Here is a 21,607-nt window from a genome sequence, read left to right on the forward strand (position 1 = left end):
ATGGAGATGACCCTGGCTTCTTAAAGGTTCTGGCAGTAGAGCCCAAGCTCTGATAGCATCTCCTAAGTGCAGGCTGAGGGATGGAGAGCCTGCCTTTCCTCTAAGGAGCAGATTCAGAGGGGCTCATTACCAGCAGGTTGGCCACCAGGCGACGCTTTTTCTTGTTTTTCTGGGGGCAGAGCAACTCACAAAACTGTCAGCTAAGCCATGGAGGGAGTGGTGATTGGCTTCCAGGGAGGGGGTGCCCACATCAGGGAAGTATAGCAGATCATCCGAAGGATCGAAGGGTGTTTGTCTCTGCTGCTCCTTCCTGTTTCCATGGGAATCTGGAGGGGGAGGGCGGTTCTCTGCTTACGGCATTTGCAGGCAGAGCCTTGTGTCTTCATGGAGGAAGTAGAAGGAAGGAAGGAAGTGGGAAGAAAGGAATTGCTAGGAGGGGAAGGCATGGTGTTGGCACGTGACCATCCAAAGCAAGCTCATTCAGCAAGAATCGTCCCACTTTGGGGCTCTGCCTAGTAGAAGCCTTGCAGGTGAAATGACTTTTTTTCTTTAAACTGATTGGTAAAAAAGGTTCCCTTAAGTCCCAAACAAAAGAGCCCTTAAAACTGGGAAAGGAATAGGCCATTAGGCAATGGTCCTGCCTCCATGCAGCTTTAGCTTGTTCAATAATGCAGATCCCAAGCATCCAAATGCCCTACTAATTTGTTCACCTTTGTCTCTCTTGGGAAGCAGGATCGGGGCCTTTGGCTGGAATTCCAAGACGAGTTTCTTGGCTGCCTTGCTCTAACTTTAGAAGCTGCAGGCATGGCTGGGACATGTGCCCATGCCATACCTAGCTATTCCAGAGGTAACCTAAAGCTGAAATCATGTCCTTTCCACACGAGTGTGTTCCTTTTCTGAGACCTTGAAAACAAATTCTATTCTCTTTTATTTGGGACTAATGAATTGTGTCTGGTCAGTGCTGAAATTGACTAAATGTTGTAAGGTGTTGTTTGTTCACCTATTTATCTTGTTTATAAATGGCAATGAACTAGCTTGTTTCTATTGCATAAAAAGCAGTGTGGTGGCTTGTGTGAGCACATTAATTATTTAGCGTTTATCTAAGGGGGGGGGGGAATGCAGCTTGTTCCCTAAAGGTGCAGGAGTTGCTACGAAGGAATCTATTTCCAACTAAATGAATGTTATCTGTGTTTCCTGGAGGCCAAAGCTGTCGCTCTTGCTTTTCTGCCTGATTTGCTTTGAGCTCTGCTAAAGCAGCCCTCTGTATGTGGGCTTTTGCCGAGGACATGTAGTCCTCTGTCTTTGAACACTGCATGGCAAAATGGGTTCCTGATTTGGGGAAGCAAGGTCCCGATTGTACATCCTGGCTACAGAGATGTAACCAGCATTGGTCAAATGGGGTTTAACTCTAGGATGTCAATATCTAAGGGGCATGTACTCTTTCTGGGGAGGGAGGCAGCTGCAGTTTCTTGTCTGTGCCGAACTCCATTCCCTTGCTTTGTTTCCCATGCCTGTGCCGGCATGGACTCCTTTAAGGTGTGACTGCCCCTTGTCCCCAGGGCAGTTTCCCCAGGGTGCCTGCAGCACCGTGGCCTTTCTTTCCCAGGGCCTCCAAAGGGGTGTAAGTAGGACCACCCTCATGTGACTGCCTCTGTGGTTAAACTCTCCTCTGTTACGACCACACTTCTCCCTGCTCTTATCCACACACACAATTGTGTTTGCCCCAGCTGAAAATATTCCTACTTATAGTCCTGTCCAATCATGCTATTTAATAATAGTGTGATATTGGGCCAGTCACCCTCTCCAGGCCTCTTTTTCCTCATGCATAAAATAAGAGGAGTTGACAAGATAATATCCACTTTTCCCTTCATCTCTAAATCTCGAATCCTGTGATTTCCCTGCAAAAGGCCTCTGTGCTCATTTCCTTTAGTGTTGCAGAGTATATATTGGTCTATTACACTCAGGAGCCCCCGTGGGTAAAATCTAGGCATTGGTTAAGGTTCAGATGCTATCATCTGGAAGGTAGTTCTGGGTTAGTCCCATTCTCCTTGTCAGAATAAAATTATATTCGTGCCAGGGGCACTATTGTGAGGATCGAGGATAGAGCTGGCCAGTCCTCAGAGTAGAAAGAGGGTCACATGAGGGATCATTGAACAGCTATGACACCTAGGGCCAGTAGCTTCACTTTCTGTGGACCTCATAGAATTTGAGAAGTGGAAGGGGACTTAGAGAGCATCCAGTATGATCTGCTTATTTTATAAATGAGGAAACTCAGCCCCAGTGAAGTCAGCTCACACACAGCTCTGCTTTCATCTGGAAAATGAGAGTTGGACAAGCTTTTCTAAGGTCCTTTTGTAGCACTAAGAAACTTTATGGGTTTATAATATTGTAGATTTAGAGCTGAAAGGAAACTGCGAGGCCCTCTACTCCAACCCCCTGTGTTTTCATATGAGGAAATCGAGAGATGGAGACATTAAATAATTTGCCCAAAGGCACAGAGCTGGGACCTGAACCCACGTCCTCTTCAACCAAATCCAATGCTCGTTCCACTGCTCGACAAGGCCGCATATAGTGAATGTCATAGCCTAGGGATGGAGGCAGAGTGTTGCATGAGGTACTAGGGGAAGTTACAAATTTCAGATGAGACTTGGCCCCTGCCCTCTTGGAGCTCAGTCTAGTTAGGGAGTCAGAGGAACAGAGATTCAAGCTAGAACAGACCATAGAGGTCATTAATATATCCATTTGATTTCACAGATAAGGAGACTGAGGCCAAGAAGGAAGTGGTTTGCCCATGGTCACAGTGATAGTAAGTGGCAGAGATAGGATTTAGACCTATATTCCATGATTCCTGGTTTGTCTTGATTCCAAATCGAGTGTTCTTTGTACTGTGTACCAGTTTGAAGTATTAAGACCTGGTACCTAGAATATGCACCATTACATAAGTATGTTAAAGAGGTGCAAACAAAGTTCCATAAGAAGTCCAAGTGGGAAGGCTGTTCTTCCCTTGGGGGAGGATGGAGGGAGCAGAAAAGAAGTGACATTTCAGTTGCTGTTGGAAGGATGGATAGGAATTCAAGAATTGAAGGGGAGAAAGGAAGGCATCCTAGGCAAAGGCAATGGTGTTAGCAAAAGCATGGTGGGAGGAGAATACAGAGCACTTGGGGAGAGGGAAAAGGGAGAGAGTAGAATGGTTTACCACATCATAGAGTATGTGGAAGGAGGTAATATGAAATAAGATTCTAGGTTTTTATCAGTATAAATCAGTTGATAAATTGTCTAAGATTTTAAGTCAGAGTAGTTGCTAATCTGTATTGGTAGAGGGAGTTTCCTTAGTGGGAAGTCTTTATCCCAATGAAATCACAGATCCATGAAAAAAGGCACTTCCACTCTTACCCCATCCCCACCCTCCTCCCCTCAGTCTTTTGCCTTGTGAAAGCAGATGTAGGTTGTGTCCAATCAGTGGCAAGATCATTTAGATGGAAACATTAACCCTCTGTCACAGAATCATAGATGTATGACTGAAAGGGACCTTGGGGATCATTTCATCCAGCTCCCTCATTTTGGAGATGATGAATCCACCGTCCAGATTAAGGGAAGTGACTTGTCCAAGGTCACAGAGGTAGCAAGAAGCTGAGTCAGGATTCAGAGCCAGGTCATCTGATTTCCAATCCCAGCAGCCTTTTTCCTGTACCACATTGTGGTCTTTGGTTTGCATTTGGGAAGCATCCTGACGTCCATGACCTGTGAATAATTAAGTGGGTCCACTTGGGAGACACAGGTCACAAAATGACAATTCAGGCCACCTGAGCATTGTGGCCTGTATACCTCTGCCTCACTTAAATGCAATTCATGTGCAAGTCAAGAAAGACATCACCCTTGTAATGTCGGTCTTCTTCAAGAATGAAGGATGAACAACAACTGGTCCAGCTAAAAAATAATATGCTCATATTGTTCATATTGATTGATTCTTCAGATTTTAATGTAAAAAATTAACCCCATCACCAGCAATAAAGGGCAACTAGGTGCTGCATTGGATAGAGTACCAGCCCCTAGAGTCAGGAGGATCTGAGTTCAAATATGGCCTCATATACTAAAGAGCTGACCCTGGGCAAGTCATTCACCCTGTCTGCCTCAGTTTCCTCATCTGTCCAATGAGCTGAAGAAGGAAATGGCAAACCACTCCAGTATCTTTGCCAAGAAGACTCCCACTTGTGTTATGTAGAGTCTCAAATGACCAAAGTGACTGAATGACCAATAATAAAGTATAGCTCATGATTCATAAGAAAAAATCCTCTGGAACCTTCTGCATTAAAGGATCAAAGATTAGAAAATAAATTAGAATGAGTATTATTATAATGCCACTCTCTGATAAGGCAAATAGGTAGTTGGTTTTGGTACCTGTCTGGAAGTCCTGAGGGTTTATGGGTACGGTGGGTAGCAAGGCCCAGGGCTCTTTCGAGTTCATTGGAAAGTCAGAAAAGAACCTGGGAGTATATGGAGACCCAGAGAATTTCATGAGGTCATAGCAGAACAGGTGGTCATCCTTCATCTTTTTTTAAATCATAAAAGTATTTTATTATTTTCCAGTTACATGTAAAGATAGTTGTCAACATTTGTTTTTATAAGATTTTGAGTTGCAAATTTTTCTCCTTCCCTCCCCCCTCCCCAAGATAGAAAGCAATATGATATAGGTTATATGTGTACAATCACATTAAATGTATTTCTGCATTAGTCATATTGGGTCATCCTCCATCTTATCTGTATTATAACTGGTCATGCAAATGGTGTGAAGATATTATGTCTACTCTGTAGAGTGGAGGTGGGAACCTAGCCCACCACCATTAGGAAATGGAGGAGATTGAAGAGAAGGTTTCATGGGACTTAAACTAGGCCTTGAAAGAAGAGTATTGCAAGAGGTAGAGGAAAGAGTATATTTGAGCAATTGGCAATAGACCTACATTAATGTATGCATTTAGGAGTTGGGGAGTGCGGGGTAAGATCAGGGAACAAAGAGTGGTCCTGTTTGGATGGAGCTCAGACAAATTGTATAGCGAGGGTATAAGATGTCAATGATTTGGGACTGCAAATATGTGCAATTTTCTTGGACTTCTTTTATCAGAATCATAGCTTCGAGATGATCTGTTTTGCAGATGAGGTAGCTATCATTTCAGAGAGTCGATTGGCTCAAGGTCGCAGTTAGTGAGTGGCAAATCTTGACCTGGAACCCAAGTCTCCTTATTTCTTTTTGTTTGTTTTGTTTTGTTTTTTGTTTTTGCTGAGGCAATTGGGGTTAAGTGACTTGCCTAGGGTCACACAACCGGTAATTGTCAAATGTCTAAAGCCAAAACATATATGCCCCAAATGGTAGAACAACCAGATTTTTTTGGGGGGGGGCAGTGAGGGTTAAGTGACTTGCCCAGGGTCGCACAGCTAGTAAGTGTCAAGTGTCTGAGGCCACATTTGAACTCAGGTCCTCCTGAATCCAGGGCCAGTGCCCTATCCACTGCCCCACCTAGCTGCCCCAGGTCCCCTTATTTCTACAGTGATACTGAAAGTGGTCAGCTTTCTCATCTAAACAAAGAATATTTGAGAAGCTTATAACATTTGAGTGGTCTCCATTGTATCTCTTATAGAATCATCCATTAAGGGCTGGAAGAAACACAACAGGGCATCCCATCCGTCCACCTAATTTTATAGATTAAGAAAATAGGCCCCAGATAAATGAAATTGATTTGTACAAGGTCATACAGGAAGAAGTGGCAGAGGCAAACCTGGAACCCAAGTTCACCTCTAGTTCCTGTACTCTTAAATCCTATATGGCCTCTCATACTCTTCTAGTTGTTTCAGTATGTCCCACATGCAGAAACCTGCCCCTTCACCAATTGATAAGACTCCAAATTCACAGGCCCATTCCAAGCCGACTGCCACTTCAATACATTTTGTTTGTTTGGTATTTGGTGGGAGGGAAATCAGGGTTAAGTGACTTGCCCATAGTCACAGAGCTAGTAAGTGTCTGAGGACAGATTTGAACTCCAGTCTTCCTGACTCCCCGACCAGTACTCTATCCACGGCGCCTACTTTGAAATATTTTGAAAGAAGGTTGGATCTATCACTAGTCATGCCTTTACCAAGTTTACTTGGGCCTTAGACAAACTTCTTAACCTCTCTCAGTTTCTTCATTTGTAAAAGAGTCTTAATAATGCCTGCACTAGCTAGCTCGTGGAGTTGTCATGGTGTTTGGTTAGTAGGATAGGAGAGTATTTGGTGTTTATAAATTATGCTGGAGAAGTGAGCTCTCATCATGATTGGTCTAACCATGAGATATCCACAGCTATAGGGAAGTTAAGTTTTTCTCTGTCTTTCGAAGTCCTATCAACAAAGTCCTCAATGTCCATATGTCTTACACGTACTCTCTAATAGGTTCACATACCCCTCCCCCAATAGATCTTTGACCTTCATGATGTCATTCCCCTTCACTGGTGTAGATCACATGCCATCCATGCCTGCACATCCCATGTGACTTTCATATCTTTCCATGAGGTTGTCATAAGATGGGCCCAATGTTGGTTACAATTTATTTCACTCTGTGGTATACACATGATTTTCCTGTCATTCATTGGATCTCCATTATGTACTGCATTATATTCTTAGAGATACGGCCAACATATGGCCCAAACTGACTGCTGATTTTGTTGTCATACATTTGGGTTACAGCTTTTTCCCCAGGGCAGTAGTTCTAGCAAGAGAGGATCTGCATAGCAGAGGGTAGGTGGGAAAAGAATAACCCCAGAAGCAGTGGCAAATTAATTTTTTTTTTCTCTGACAATTCCAAATTGGATTATCTTGATGCTGGCCTGCAAGTGTGACACCATAACAAGGACTCTCAGGAGCAAATGGGCAGAGGCCAGCTGATTATGCTGGCCCTTCCTTGACTCAGTGGTGTAGCCCAGGATGTTTAAGGAAAGAAGACAGCATGAAAAACATTTATGTATCTTAGATGAAGCCAGCCACCCTTCAGGTTGTTGAGTTGCAAGTGAGTACAGAGTATACGAGCAGGCAGGCCAGAAAGATGCAACAGTAAGGGCCCTTGGCCATTCCCTTCTTATGTTCTGCCAGTTACTTTGTATTTAAGAATGGTGTAAGAGAAGGTTGTGAAGTGTATCTCCACATGTCTGTGGCCCAAAAGCTGGGGATGTTTGGGTTTAACAAATATGGCCTTCTCCTGTCCACAAGACCTATGTGTGCCATAGACAGCAAGACATGGACAGACAAGCCACATTACCATGGCTAGAGAGGACCTGATTTGACCAACTTTTGAATGAAATCTCTAGTAGAATAGGACACCGTACAATGATCATGTACATTTTCATACTTGCTAAAAGTATATTAGCTCATTTTACATTTTTCTGATTCATATAGTTTTAGACTTTCAGAAGATTTATTTCTCAATCGAATTAATTAAACCCTGGGAAAATGATCAAAACCAGACTGTCACTTCAAGTCATGTCACTTCAAGTGTTTAATATTAGCTAGCTGGTATTCTTAATATGCCAAATTGGGAACGATTATCCTGCTATTAGATGCTAGACCCCATTTGGCATCAATGAATGGCATTTTGTGCAAAAGAGAAATGTGGGGTTGGCTGAACTCATTGAATAGATGAGGCCTTTTTCCTCCCCTCAGATTATTCTAGATTTATTAGATAAATTACTAGGAATTCCATATCACTATGTTTTCCTTCCCTTTGTATTTCTTCTTCCAGTTCTTGAACCTCTGTTGATAGAATCAGGTCTCTGGGTGATATAGAAAAATCACTGCTGGGGTCAAAATCATATTCTGTGCAGATGAAGTGTTAGTTTCTTTTCTGATCCTCCCATATCTTTTTTTAATCTTTTTTTAAATAAAAGTATTTTATTGTTTTCCAGTTATATGTAGAAATAGTTTTCAAGATTTGTTTATATAAGATTTCCAATTTCAAATTTTTCTCCCTCCCTCCCTTCCCTCCCCCGCCTCCCCTAGACAGCAGGCAATCTGATATAGGTTAAATATACATAATAACATGAAACATATTTCTGCATTAGTCATGTTATATGAGAAGGATCAGAGCACAAAGGAAAAACCTGAAGTCAGAAAATCAACAGCATCAAAACCAAAAGAAATAGTATGGTCCAATCAGCATCTATATCCCACAGTTCCTTTTTTCCCCCTGGATTTGGAGAGCCTTTTCATCATGAGTCCTTTGGAACATTCTTGTTCCGTTGGATTGGTGAGAAGAATCTAACCATATCTTTTTTTTTAATTATAAAAGTATTTTATTATTTTCCAGTTACATGTAGAGATAGTTTTCAACATTTGTTGGTGGGTTTTTTTTTGTTTGTTTTTTTGGTGAGGCAATTGGGGTTAAGTGACTTGCCCAGGGTCACACAGCTAGTACGTGTTAAGTGTCTGAGGCCGGATTTGAACTCAGGTCCTCCTGACTCCAGGGCTGGTGGTCTATCCACTGCGCCACCTAGCTGCCCCTCAACATTTGTTTTTATAAGATTTCTAGTTTCAAATTTTTCTCCCTCCCTCCCCCGCCTCTACAAGACAGCAAGTAATCTGATATAGGTTATATATGTACAATAACATTAAACATATTTCTGCATTAGTCATAAGAGAAGAATCAGAGCAAAAAGGAAAAACCTCAAAAAAGAAAAACAGCACCAAAAACAAAAGTAATAGTATGGTTCAATCTGCATCCATATTCCACAGTTCTTTTTTTTTTCTGGATTTGGAGAGCCTTTTCCATCATGAGTCCTTTGGAACTATCTTTTACAGTTGTATTGTTGAGAAGAATCAAGTCTATCACAGTTGATCAACACATAATGTTGATGATACTGTGTATAATGTTCTCTTGGTTCTACTCATTTCACTCAGTATCAATTCATCTAAGTCTTTCCAGTTTTTTCTGAACTCCATCTGCTTATCATTTATTACAGCACAATAGCATTCCATAACATTCATATACCACAACTTGTTCAGCCATTCCCCAATTGATGGGCAGCCCTTCAATGTCCAATTCCTTGCTACCACAAAAAGAGTTGCTATAAATATTTTTGTACATGTGGGTCCTTTTCCCTTTTTTATGATCTCTTTGGGAAAAAGACCCCAAAGTGGTATTGCTGGGTCAAAGGGTCCTCCCATATCTTTTGAAATAGCTCAGAGAAGAGCTGGGCTTCTGATTTTATTTCACATAGTTCACATTTTGGCCTCGGAGGGAGGGGGACATGGTGTTAATTGACTGGCATAAGGGAGGGGCCAGATGGCATTAGTGGTGAGCCCTTGAAAGTTTTCTGGTTTCACTTCAAATCAATTACACATGTGCTCTAACAAGAACAATATTTTAATAGATGTCCAACTGGAAGGCTTCCATGAAATAAAAGGCAGCATAGCCATGTGGATAATAAATCTGCCTCAGTCAGGAAGGGTCCAAAACCCTAGCTCTGACACATCCTAGCTGTGTGGGTTTGACCCTAAATGAAACTTTGAAGGGCTGCAGGGTAATATGATAAGATTAGCAATTCCATCAGTTGCCATTTTGCATTGTTAGGAGAATTTTCTCACTGGAAATTCCTTAAAGCATTGACATCACAGGCTTGGGTGGGGTAGAAGGAAGGAAGGGAGGAAGGAAGGAGAGAGAGAGGGAGGGAGGGAGGAAGAAGAGAGGGAAGGAGGGAACAGGGAAGACAAAAGAAAAAGGAAGAGAGGGAGGGAAGAAAGGAAAAGAGAGAGAGAGAGAGAGCGAGAGCGAGAGAGAGAGCGCGAAAGCACTAAGCATGACAGTTTTTAACCTCTAATACACCTAAATGCTAATTGCCTTTGAGTACCTGAATGTTTGATATATGTCACGGGTTAGGTGAGAAATGTAAATAAATAAAACTATAAAATCATTAGAAGGAAAGAAGCTACATGTTATCATGCCTAGAAGTAAGCCAGTCAATTGAAATTGGATTTATTGCATGTCAAAGTACCATCTGAAAGTATTCAAGGCTCTTCTTGAAGATTAATGACTTGTCATCCAGGCAGGCAAGCTAGGCATCATGCTCAACTCCTTGTTCTCTCTCACCCCTATATCCAATCACTTGCAAAGTCCTGTGGATTTTGGCTTCATAACATCTCTGCTTTCTCCCCTGTTCTCTCTCCTCTGCCATTGCTCCCACCCTGCCACAGACCCTCATCACCTCACAACTAGGCTAGTGCAATAGAAGCTAATTGGTGTCCCTGCCTCAAATCCTTCTCTACTCTACTCCATCCTTCACTCGGATGCCAAAGTGATTTTCCTAGTGAATATATGAAATGGGGATAGGAGAAAGGAGAAATAATAAAATTTTAATGCCTGGTAGCCTGCCACCTTCAGGAACCTTCATCCATCTTTGAATTCCTTATTCTTGTTTATTAATGAACAATGACCTTAGAGTCACATCATTTGATGGCAAAGTTCATTGGAATGTTGATGCCTTCTTGTTTCTTCTCTATTTTTGAAGATTTCTTAAAGTGGGGATTCTTAATTTATGGTCTATGGATAGATTTTAGGGGGTCTGTGAATTTAGATGGGGAAGATGACATCTTTCTTTTTAGTAACCTCTCACCGAAATTGAGCATCCCCTTCAATTATTTGAAAAGAAGCTTCTGGGGAGGGAATCCATGGAATTGCTTGTCTGTAGCAGTCAGTGAAGCCTTCCTGTCTTTGTAAAAGAGGAGGGGGAAAACATGATTCTGAGTTCATATTCACGTTTCAGACTCCCATTCCTTTCACATTTGGGCTTTGCCCAAACACTTTGCATTTTGTTCTTGAAAAAGGATCAGACAGCTTCATCAGTCCCAACTCCCTGCTTGTATCGCCTCTTTGTTTTTCAGGCCTTTTGGGGGGGGGGTTGTCCTCCCAGCTCAGTAGAGATAGGGAAAGCGGGAGAAAAGAAGCATCTTGGTAAGGGTGGAGGGAGAAAAGTTTTATCAGTGGCAAGCAACTGACTTTCCTTTATAATGCTACTCTGTCTGCCCTGCAAAGGACAGCTCATGTTTCTTTTAGACTATCTTGGCAGTAGATAAATCAGTGTAGGGAAAACTATGCCAGGGAAATACTCTTTTTGGTCTGAATGTAGGTTATGCTTTTCCTCTTGCAAATTTGGCTTGTATGAAATCTGAAAGTGGCTTGTGAATCAATGTCCTAGTCTAGTATAGACATATTTGTAATTTTTTCTTTTGTATTTTAATCCCCAGTGCCTAGCACAGTGCTTGGCACATAGGAGGTGCATATTAAATTTGATTGACTACAGATGGATCCCATTTCGGGGGTGTGGGCTAGGTTGTATTAATCCTCATACCCTTATTATGAATGAGAACAGAAAATAAAAATACGAGAAAGGGAAATGTGCAAGTATGACAGATGGTAGAGGGAAAGAAGATTGGTTAGGAGTAGCTTGGCATGGTGGCAAAGTCCAATGGATTGCAAGGCAGAGGACCTGGGTCGAAGCCCTGATCACTGGCATCCTGTTACTTATTTATCTGTGTGACCTTGAGCAAGTCACTTGCCTTCCCTGGGCTCCCATTTTCCTCATCTGTAACACAAGGGGGTTGAACCTGATGATCTCTAAGGTTCCTTCCAACCTTACTTTCTCTGAGCCTATAATGGGGCTTCTGATGAGCTTTGGAAAGGTGGGGGTCATCGAAAACTACTCAAAGCAATAGAGACTGGACAAGTCTCTTGTACCCCTCCCATTCATACACATGACATTGTAGGTACACAGGCAACACTATAGACTGACTTAAAATAATGGACTTATTAAGTCCATCAAGCACTTATTAAGTGATTACCATTTATACTGTGTTATACTAGGTGAAAATGAAGAGAGATGAGAGGATATGAGGTTGTGGTAAGATGAAGGAATTTCAGAGGTTTGAATCAAGGAGATAGAATTGTAGGGAATGATGATGATGATAAGAATGTCCTACTTGGGGATGATGGTGATGATAGCCAACATGTATATAATGTTTCAAGGTTTGCAACGTGCTTTACATATATCATCTCATTTGATCCTCAGAACAACTTTGTGAGGTAGGTGCTACTCTTACCCCTATCTTACAGTTGAAGAAATTGAGGCAGACACATGTGAAGTGACTTGATCAGAGTCACACAGCTATTAAGTGTCCAAGCCAGAATTTTAACTCAAGTCTTCATAACTCCAAGTCCAGTGTTCTAGCCACTGTACCACCTTGGACAAGGGCCCTGTGTATAAGGGCAGGGGTAGGGAGTATAGAGAAGAAGACTGCATACCATATTAAACTCCTTAAGAAATGAGGAAGGATGTCTTGGGGGCTAGTAGGTAACTGCTACAAGCATCTGGCTAGGGTAATATATCTAGATGGAGTGGATCTCCAAGGGCCTATGAAATGATGTCAAAGGTTGGCCAGCACAAAGCAGAAGATGGGTTTTGTTTCAGATATTAGCCTAGTACAGAAGGGCTTTAAAAAACAAAACCTCATGATTCATGGTCCAACTGAAGGCTTTATCTTCAGATTTGTATTTTTAGGCACTTTCTGAGACAGTTAATATTTTTAATGTTTACTTGACCTTGTTCTTATCATCCCAATGAATGACTCAGGCTACTAGTAGATATTACACATTTAGAAGTATAGGGAGCATCAAGAGATACAATTTTACCTTGGCATTTGCAAATGGGGGATATCTGAATGCCCAATGGCATGAGGCCATAGGGTTGTAAGAAACTCATAAATAAGCATCATTTTCGGTTCTGAATCTCCCAACATGCATTTCCCCAAAGTCCTTCTTGCCCTTTGTTATTTCTGGATATCTGATCCTATGAAAAAGGGCCCTTTCTTTTACCATGTCCCCCTCTCCCCTAGCCACTATATTTTCTTTCTTTGTATTTCCATCGATGAACATAGTTCTTTGTACATAGTAAGCACTTAATAAATGATCGTTGACAGATTAGTTGACTGGCTATAGGGCCTCCTCAGTCTTTTGCTTATTCATCATAGACCTAGTCTACTGACTAAGTATCTTGGCCTGAGGGAACATGACTTGCAGCCCAGTCACTTGTTTTAACATTCATTTCAGTCATGTCTGATTCCCCATGACCCCATTTGGAATTTTCTTGCCAAAGATACTGGAGTGGTTTGCCATTTCCTTCTCCAGTTCATTTTATAGATGAGGAGACTGAGGCAAACAGGGTGAAGCAATTTGTCCAGGGTCACATAGTGAGTGTCTGAGGCCAGATTTGAACTCAGGTGGGTTCATCAATCAAAAAAATAAGCATTTATTAAGTCCTAACTTAATGTGTTAGGGACTGTGCTAGTCACTGGAGATACAAAGCAAAAACAAAAACAAACTTTTCCTGCCCTCAGATAGCTTACATTCTAATAAATGAGACAACAGATACATAAATTGATATGTGTCAATTGATACTGTTGATGCAATATTGATACATATTGATTTATCAATACAGATCAAATACAGAGTAGATAGAAGATAGATTTACAAGTTGCCGACAACTGTAGGACTGAGAAAGGCCACCTGTAGGAGGTGGGACTTTGTTGTTGTTGCTGTCGTCAGTTCTTTGTTCTCAAGGTGAGTCTTAAGGAAAGAAAGGGATTCTAAGATTCTGATGTTAGGAGGGAGAATATTCTGGGCAATGAGGAACAGGCAGTGCAAAAAGACTGTAGACATAGGAATTAGATAGATAGATAGATAGATAGATAGATAGATAGATCTATAAATATATAAAGTGAATCAAGAGGTAATAGGGAGTCATTAGAGTTGATTGAGTTGGGGGGAAGTGATATGGTCAGATAAGACTTCTGCTGAAGATCACTTTGTAAGCTCTATGGAAAATGTATTTGAGTGAGAAGAGACTTGACACAGGAAATCCAATTAGAAAACTATAAAAATAGCCCAGGTGACATTTGGGGAGGGCCTGAACTATCACAATAGCTATGGGAATGGAGAAAAGAAAATGAGCCAGAGAGATGTTACAGAGAAAGAAATGACAAGATTTGGAAACTGATGCAATTTGTGGGGCAAACAAGAAAAAAAGAGTTGAAGGTGACACCAAAGCTGTGAACTTAGATCATAGGAAGGATGGGGTTGCCCTTCATAGTCATAGCTAAGTTTGGGACATACTAAATTTGAGGTTCTACAGGATATCCAGTTGGAAATGTCCACTAGGCAGTTGATGATTCAGAACTGGGCCTCTGGAGAGTGACTAGGGCTGGATCCATAGATGAGAGAATCATGTGTATAGAGATGATAATCAAAGCCATGAGAGCTAATAAGCCGATAAGTAAGTGAAAAGAGCTAGATTCTTAGGGGTGCCTATGGTTCAGAACTGTGATTTGAATGACCAAGAAGTTGTTGGAAAGGGTAGAAGGACCAAGAGTGGACAGTTTCCCCAAAACACAGATACCAGCGTCTCTAGGGAAAGAAGGCATTCTACACTCTTTTTTTTTTTTTTTTTTTTTTTTTGCGGGGCAATGGGGGTTAAGTGACTTGCCCAGGGTCACACAGCTAGTAAGTGTCAAGTGTCTGAGGCCGGATTTGAACTCAGGTACTCCTGAATCCAGGGCCGGTGCTTTATTCACTGCGCCACCTAGCCGCCCCCGGCATTCTACACTCTTAAATGCTAGAGATAGCACAAGAAGGATGAGGACTGAGAAAGGGTCCTTAGGTTTGGAGACTGAGTTTCATCAGCCATTGGGGACACAGCAGTTGCAGTTAGTAGATAGACTACAGAGGATTTTTTTAAAGTAATAAACATTCTTATTTATAGTTTGGGGTTCTAAATTTTATCCCTCCTTCTTTCCCTCCCCTCCCTCCTCCATGAGGCACTAAGCAATCAGATATGGGTCATACATGTTTGATTATATAAAACATTACCATATTAGTAATTTTGTACAATGAAACTTGAATAAAAGAAAAAAATGAAAGAAAGTGAAAAATGGCATGCTTCAGTCTGTCCCATCAATATCAGTTCTGTCTTTGGAGGTGGACAGTATGTTTCAGTAGTCCTTTGGGATTGTCTTGGATCGTCGTATTGTTGAGATTAGTCAAGTCATTCACGGTTCTTCATCAAACAGTATTGCTGTCTCTCTGCGCAATGTTCTCTTGGTTATGCTCACTTCACTGTACATCAGTTCATACATAGCTTTCCAGGACTTTCTGAAATCATCCTGTGTATCATTTCTTATAGCATAATAATATTCCATCACCATCATATACCACAGTTTGTTTAGCTATTCTCCAATTGATGGGCATTCCTTTGATTTCCAATTCTTAGCCACCACAAAAAGAGCTGCTAGAAATATTTTTTTTTTACAAATAGGTCTTTTTCAAACCCAGGAACTCTATGAACACAACTACCAAACACTCTTCTCACAAATCAAATCAGATCTAAATAATTGGAAAGATATCAATTGCTCATGGATAGGCAGAGCTAATAGAGTAAAAATGACAATACTGCCTAAATTAATTTACTTATTCAGTACCATACCAATCAGACTACCTAAAAATTATTTTATAGAGCTAGAAAAAATAATAACAAAATTCATCTGGAAAAACAAAAAATCAAGAATATCCAGGGAAATAATGAAAAAAAATTCACAGGAAGGGGGGTTAGCGGTACCAAACCTGGAGCTTTACTATAAAGCGGCAGTCATCAAAACTATCTGGTACTGGCTAAAAAATAGAGTGGTAGATCAATGGAATAGGCTAGGCTCAGGAAATGCAGTAGTAAATGACACTAGTAATGTAGTGTTTGATAAACCCAAAGACTCCAGCTTCTAGGATAGGAACTCAGTATTTGACAAAAACTGCTGGGAAAACTGGAAGATAGTATGGCAGAAATTAGGCATAGACCAACATCTGACACCTTATACTAAAATAAGGTCAAAATTGGTACATGATTTAGACATAAGAGGTGATACCATAGGTAAATTAGAAGAGAAAGGAATAGTTTACTTATCAGATCTTTGGAAAGGAAAACAGTTTATGACCAAACAAGAGATAGAGTATATTATAAAATGTAAAATGGATGATTTTGATTACATTAAATTAAAAAATTTTTGTACAAACAGAAGCAATGCATCCAAAATTGGAAGGGAGGCAGAAAGCTGGGAAACAATTTTTGAGGCCAGTACTTCTGATAAAGGCCTCATGTCTAAAATATATAGGGAACTAAATCAAATTTATTTGAATCCAAGTCATTCCCCAATTGAGAAATGGTCAAAGGATATGAACAGGCAGTTTTCTGATGAAGAAACCAAAGCTATCTATTCCCATATGAAAAAATGCTCTAAATCTCTAATGATTAGAGAGATGCAAATTAAAACAACTCTGAGGTACCACCTGACACCTATCAGATTGGCTAAAATGACAAAAAAGGAAAATAATAAATGTTGGAGAAACTGTGGGAAAATTGGAACACTAATTCATTGTTGGTGGAGCTGTGAGCTGATCCAACCATTCTGGAGAGCAATTTGGAATTATGCCCAAAGGGCGATAAAGCTGTGCATACCCTTTGAACCAGCAATTCCACTTTTGGGTCTTTTTCCCAAAGAGATCATGGAAAGGGGAAAGGGACCCACATGTACAAAAATATTTATAGCTGCTCTTTACTTGGTAGCAAGGAATTGGAAGTTGAGGGGGCGCCCATCAATTGGGGAATGGCTAGACAAGTTGTGGTATATGAATACAATGGAATACTATTGTGCTGTAAGAAACGATGAGCAGGAGGAGTTCAGAGAAACCTGGAGGGTCTTACGTGAGCTGATGATGAGTGAGATGAGCAGAACCAGAAGAACATTGTACACAGTATCATCAACATTGAGTGTTGATCTACTGTGATGGACTATATTCTTCTCACCAATGCACTGGTACAGAAGAGTTCCAGGGAACTCATGATAGAAGAGGATTTCCAAATCCAAGGAAAAAAAAGAACTGTGGAGTATAGATGCTGAATGAACCATACAATTTCTTTTGTTTTTGGTACTGGTGTGGTTTTTTTTTTTCTATTTTGAGGTTTTTCATCATTGCTCTGATTTTTTCTCTTATAATAGGACTAATGCAGAAATAGGATTAATGTTATTGTGTGTATATCTATATGTATATGTATATATAGAGAGATATATAGATATAACCTATATCAGGTTACCTGCTGTCTAGGGGAGGTGGGAGGGAGGGGAGGGAGGGAGAAAAATCTGAAATTGGACAGCTTGTATAAACAAAAGTTGAGAACTATCTTTACATGTAATGGAAAAAATAAAATACCTTATATGTAAAATTAAAAAAAACAAACAACCCCCCAAAAAAAAAACCCCAAATAGGTCTTTTTTCTCTTTGGGATATATCTTTGGGATATAAACCTAGTGGTAGTATGAGTAAAGAGGGTTTAAAAGTGAGAAGAGAGGACATTGAGGCACCAAATGTAGACAGCTTATTTTCTTTTTTAATAAAGTATTTTATTTATTTATTTTTTCCCGTTACATGTAAAGATAGTTCTCAACTTTTGTTTATACAAGCTTTCCAATTTCAGATTTTTCTCCCTCTCTCCCCCATTCCATATATATATATATATATCATTAAACATATTTCTGCAGACAGCTTATTTTCAAGGAGTTCAGCTGAGAAGGAGAGGAGAGATATGGGAGTTAACTGGTGAGCTTGTTAGTATCTGGAAGGAGATGGTTTTTAAGGAAGGAAGAACTTGGACATCTTTGTAGGCACCAAGAAAGGATCCGAAAGATAGTTTGCAATTCAGCAAGAGTGTGGGGCAGCTAGGTGGCGCCATAATGTATAGAGTGCTGGGCCTGAGTCAGGAAGACTTCCTGAGTTCAAATGTGACCTCAGACACTTACTAGCTGGGTGATCCTGAGCAAGTCACTTCACCCTGTTTGCCCAATTTCCTCATATGCAAAATCAGCTGGAGAAGGAAATGGCAAACCACTCCAGTATCTCTGCCAACAAACCCCAAATGGGGTCACGAAGAGTTGGATAAAACTGAAACGACTGAACGACAAGAGGTAGGGATGATAGCAGGGGCAGTCTACTGGAAGATGTGGAAGGGAAGCCTCTCTATTGAGAGGTTGTATTTGGTGGGAAGGGCTACCTCCTCATCAGAGACCAGTAAATAGGTTGGGGATAACATCACAGAGATGTGAGAAAAGGAAGAGGGGAGAAGGGAAAGATCTCAGTGAATAGCTTCATTTTTTAGTGAAGTATGAGCTGAATTATTCAGATGAGCTAGTGGGAGAAGGGGGTGACTTGGAAGTCTTGAGGAAAGAAGAGAAGGTTTAGAATAGCCACCATAGTGAGTAGGCTAGGGTATCAATTCTGGAGATGGACTAAGATTGTCTAGTGCTTGAGGTTAGCTGCCATAAATTTATGGCCGATTCAGTTCAGCATGGTTTTGTCATTTTCTACAGAAGGCATATGGTGGGAGAATCCAGGGTTGAGGTTTAGCAAGGCTTAATTTGTGCTAAGACAGGGGAATGAGGGATTCCAGAGGAGAGACAAGTGTGGAGTTGGATGGACTCAGCAGGGGGAAGTGTGGCCTGAGCAGAAGTAAGGGCCTGGGATGGGGATGAGAGATGGAAAAATTAGAGGACAAAGATGAAGAAATAGGTGTAGGAAAAGTTTAGGATGAGGAGAAAAAGAAAGATAAAACATTATTTTATGAAGGAATTTTGGAGTTCCTGAGTGTGGAAATGGAACACTTGTACATGATGCAAGATCAAAGTTGTGACCATCCCTCTGTGTAGTCCCGGTGTATTAGAGGGCTAGATAGTGGGTTTTGAGTAGATTGAGAAACTTGAGAAGGTAGAACATCTGAAGGAACACCACCATCGATATTTAAATCTCTTAGAATGAGGAAAGGAGTTAGGGTAGAAAGACTGAACCAGGCACTGAAACAAGATCAAGGGATAGAAGTTGGAAGCAGAGCAGGTACAGTAGGAAGAATTTCTAGAGTCCAAGGACCTGAATTCAAATACTAGCTCTGTCACTTGCTACTTGTGTGACCTTGAGCATTTCCTTTCCCCTCTCTGATTCTCAGTTTCTTCCTCTGTTACATAGAGATCAAATTAGATCAGGGATACCTACCTAACTTGTGTGTGTCTGGTGAAGTTTACAGATCCATTCTCATATTAATAGTTCTAAATCCATAAAATTACATATATATATATATATACATATACATATATTTGTGTGATTATCGAAGGAAATCAGTTGTATTAAAAAACAGTTAACAATTTTCTTACTTAATAGAATTTTATTTTCTTCCATTTACATGTAAAGATAGTTGGGGGCAGCTAGGTGGCACAGTGGATAAAGCACTGGCCCTGGATTCAGGAGGACCTGAGTTCAAATCTGGCCTCAGACATTCAGCACTTGCTAGCTGTGTGACCCTGGGCAAGTCACAGCCCTCATTGCCCCATCAAACAAAACAACACAAAACATGTAAAGATAGTTTTCAACATCTATTTTTATAAGATTTTGAGTTCTAAATTTTTCTCCCTCCCTCCCCTCCCCCTTTTCTAAGACAACAAGCAATCCAATATGGGTTATACAGTACAATCATGTTAAACCAATTTCCACATATTCATGTTGTGAAAGAAGAATCAAAACAAAAAGGAAAAGTCACTAGAAAGAAAAGAACACAACAAAAAGTGAAAATAGTATGCCTCAATGTTCATTCAGACTCCGTAGTTCTTTCTCTGGATGTGGAGAGAATTTTCCATCATGAGTCCTTTGGAATTGTTTTAGATCGCTGTTTTGCTGAGAAGAGCTAAGTCTATCACAGCTGATCATCACACAATGTTGCTGTTACTGTGTACAGTGTTCTCCTGGTTCTGCTCACTTTATTCAGCATCAATTCATGTAAGACTTTCCAGGTTTTACTGAAATCAGCCTGCTCATCATTTCTTATAGAACAATAGTATTTCATTACATTCATATACCACAACTTGTTTAGCCATTCCCCAATTGATGGGCAGGCATCCCCTTAGTTTCCAATTCTTTGCCACCACAAAAAGAGCAGCTATAAATATTTTTGTACATGTGGGTCCCTCTCCTCTTTTCAGATCTCTTTGGGATACAGACCTAGTTGTGGTATTCTGGATCAAAGGGTATGCACAGTTTTATATCCCTTTGGGCATAGTTCCCAATTGTTCTGCAGAATGGTTGGATCAGTTCACAACTCCACCAACAATGCATCAGTGTTCCAATTTTCCCACATTCTCTCCAACATCCAACATTTTCCTTTTCTGTCATATTAGCCAATCTGATAGGTGTCAGGTGGTACTTCAGAGTTACTTTGATTTGCATTTTAATCAGTAGTGATTTAGAGAATTTTTTCATGTGACTATAGATAGATTTAATTCCTTCATCTGAAAACTGCCTGTTCATATCCTTTGACTATTTATCAATTGGGGGATGACTTGGAGTCTCATAAATTTGACTCAGTTCTCTATATATTTGAGATATGAGGCCTTTATCAAAAAACACTGGCTATAAAAATGGTTTCCCAGCTTTCTGTTTTCCATCTAATCTTGGTTATGTTGGTTTTGTTTGTACAGAGGCTTTTTAATTTAATGTAATCAAAATTGTCCATTTTCCACAAAATTCTTTTTAAAAGTTCAGAGACCCCAGGTTAAGAACCCCTGGACTGGATCATCTGTAAGGTCACTTACAATTCTAACCCTGGTTATCTTTTGTGGTTTTGTGTTTTTGTTTTTGTTTTCTGAAGGGGTCCATATTCCCAGAGCATTCTCTAACCCTGTAGGAAGGAATCATTTCCCTTTTCTGTTTGATTACACCGAAGACGAGAAGGACAAAAGCTTTCCTAGGAAGTCCTTCTCTCATTCTCTGCTTGAGCTTGGAGGTTTGAAGGACGATTCATTTTGGTCCATCTTACCCCCAAGGCAATGGTTCTTCTTGTTCCTTGTGCTTTGTTACCTTTCCCACTTTTGGAGGATGCAGAGAAGATAGCAGAAGCCAGTGGCATCCCTGGAAACTCTGTCAGGTGGTTTGGCACTAAAGAAACTTGCTAAAGCTTCTTTGTTCCCACATGGGTGAATTCAGCCCATCAGACTGTATTTACAAAAGGGTATCTTTCCTCCTCGGCCCGTAATAGCCAGCAAGCAAGGGGGTTGTTTATCTTCCAATCATGACCTTGCAGCTGATGACCCAGCTGATTCAAGTCTCCTGAACACCCGGAAGGTTGGGCGATCCCAGAAGGCAATGAAACATTTGCACAGAATCCCCATTTGGGGGGTGGGAATAGAGAACAGTGTCCAGGTTGCCCTGGGAGACTCTTCCTATTTTGAATTTGTCCAGCCCACAAAAAGGGAGTTATCTTGGCCTGATAATCGACCAAAGCAGTAGTAGGTGAGTAGAATGTGGGGGCGATTTGGATGGTGGGAGTCAGTCTTTAACTAAGGGTCTAAAAGAGCTAGAATGATTGTCATGGAAACCAGGGGAGCTGAACCTTCAAAAGCAGCAAATGCCAGGAGTATAGTGGCTGAGCTCTGAGAGGGCTGTGGCTGCAGCTCATTAACC

At 40.8% G+C, this 21,607-nt stretch overlaps 1 protein-coding gene across 7 annotated transcripts in view; it reads left to right on the forward strand.

Annotated features, from left to right (window-relative positions):
* The first annotated feature begins 271 nt into the window (after positions 1 to 271).
* Positions 272 to 21,607, forward strand: part of LOC122733309 (transcriptional repressor protein YY1-like) — a 119,320-nt gene continuing 97,984 nt past the window's right edge. For 6 of the 7 annotated variants that reach the window (XM_043973600.1, XM_043973596.1, XM_043973601.1 and 3 more), the window contains exon 1: positions 272 to 530. The gene's annotated coding sequence lies outside the window, so the exon portion shown is untranslated. Of the gene's footprint in view, positions 531 to 21,287; positions 21,437 to 21,607 lie in introns of those variants that run through there. The other variant, XM_043973598.1, reaches the window with a different exon arrangement.

Source organism: Dromiciops gliroides, chromosome X, assembly GCF_019393635.1.
Source record: "Dromiciops gliroides isolate mDroGli1 chromosome X, mDroGli1.pri, whole genome shotgun sequence".
NCBI classification, from domain to species: Eukaryota; Metazoa; Chordata; class Mammalia; order Microbiotheria; family Microbiotheriidae; genus Dromiciops; species Dromiciops gliroides.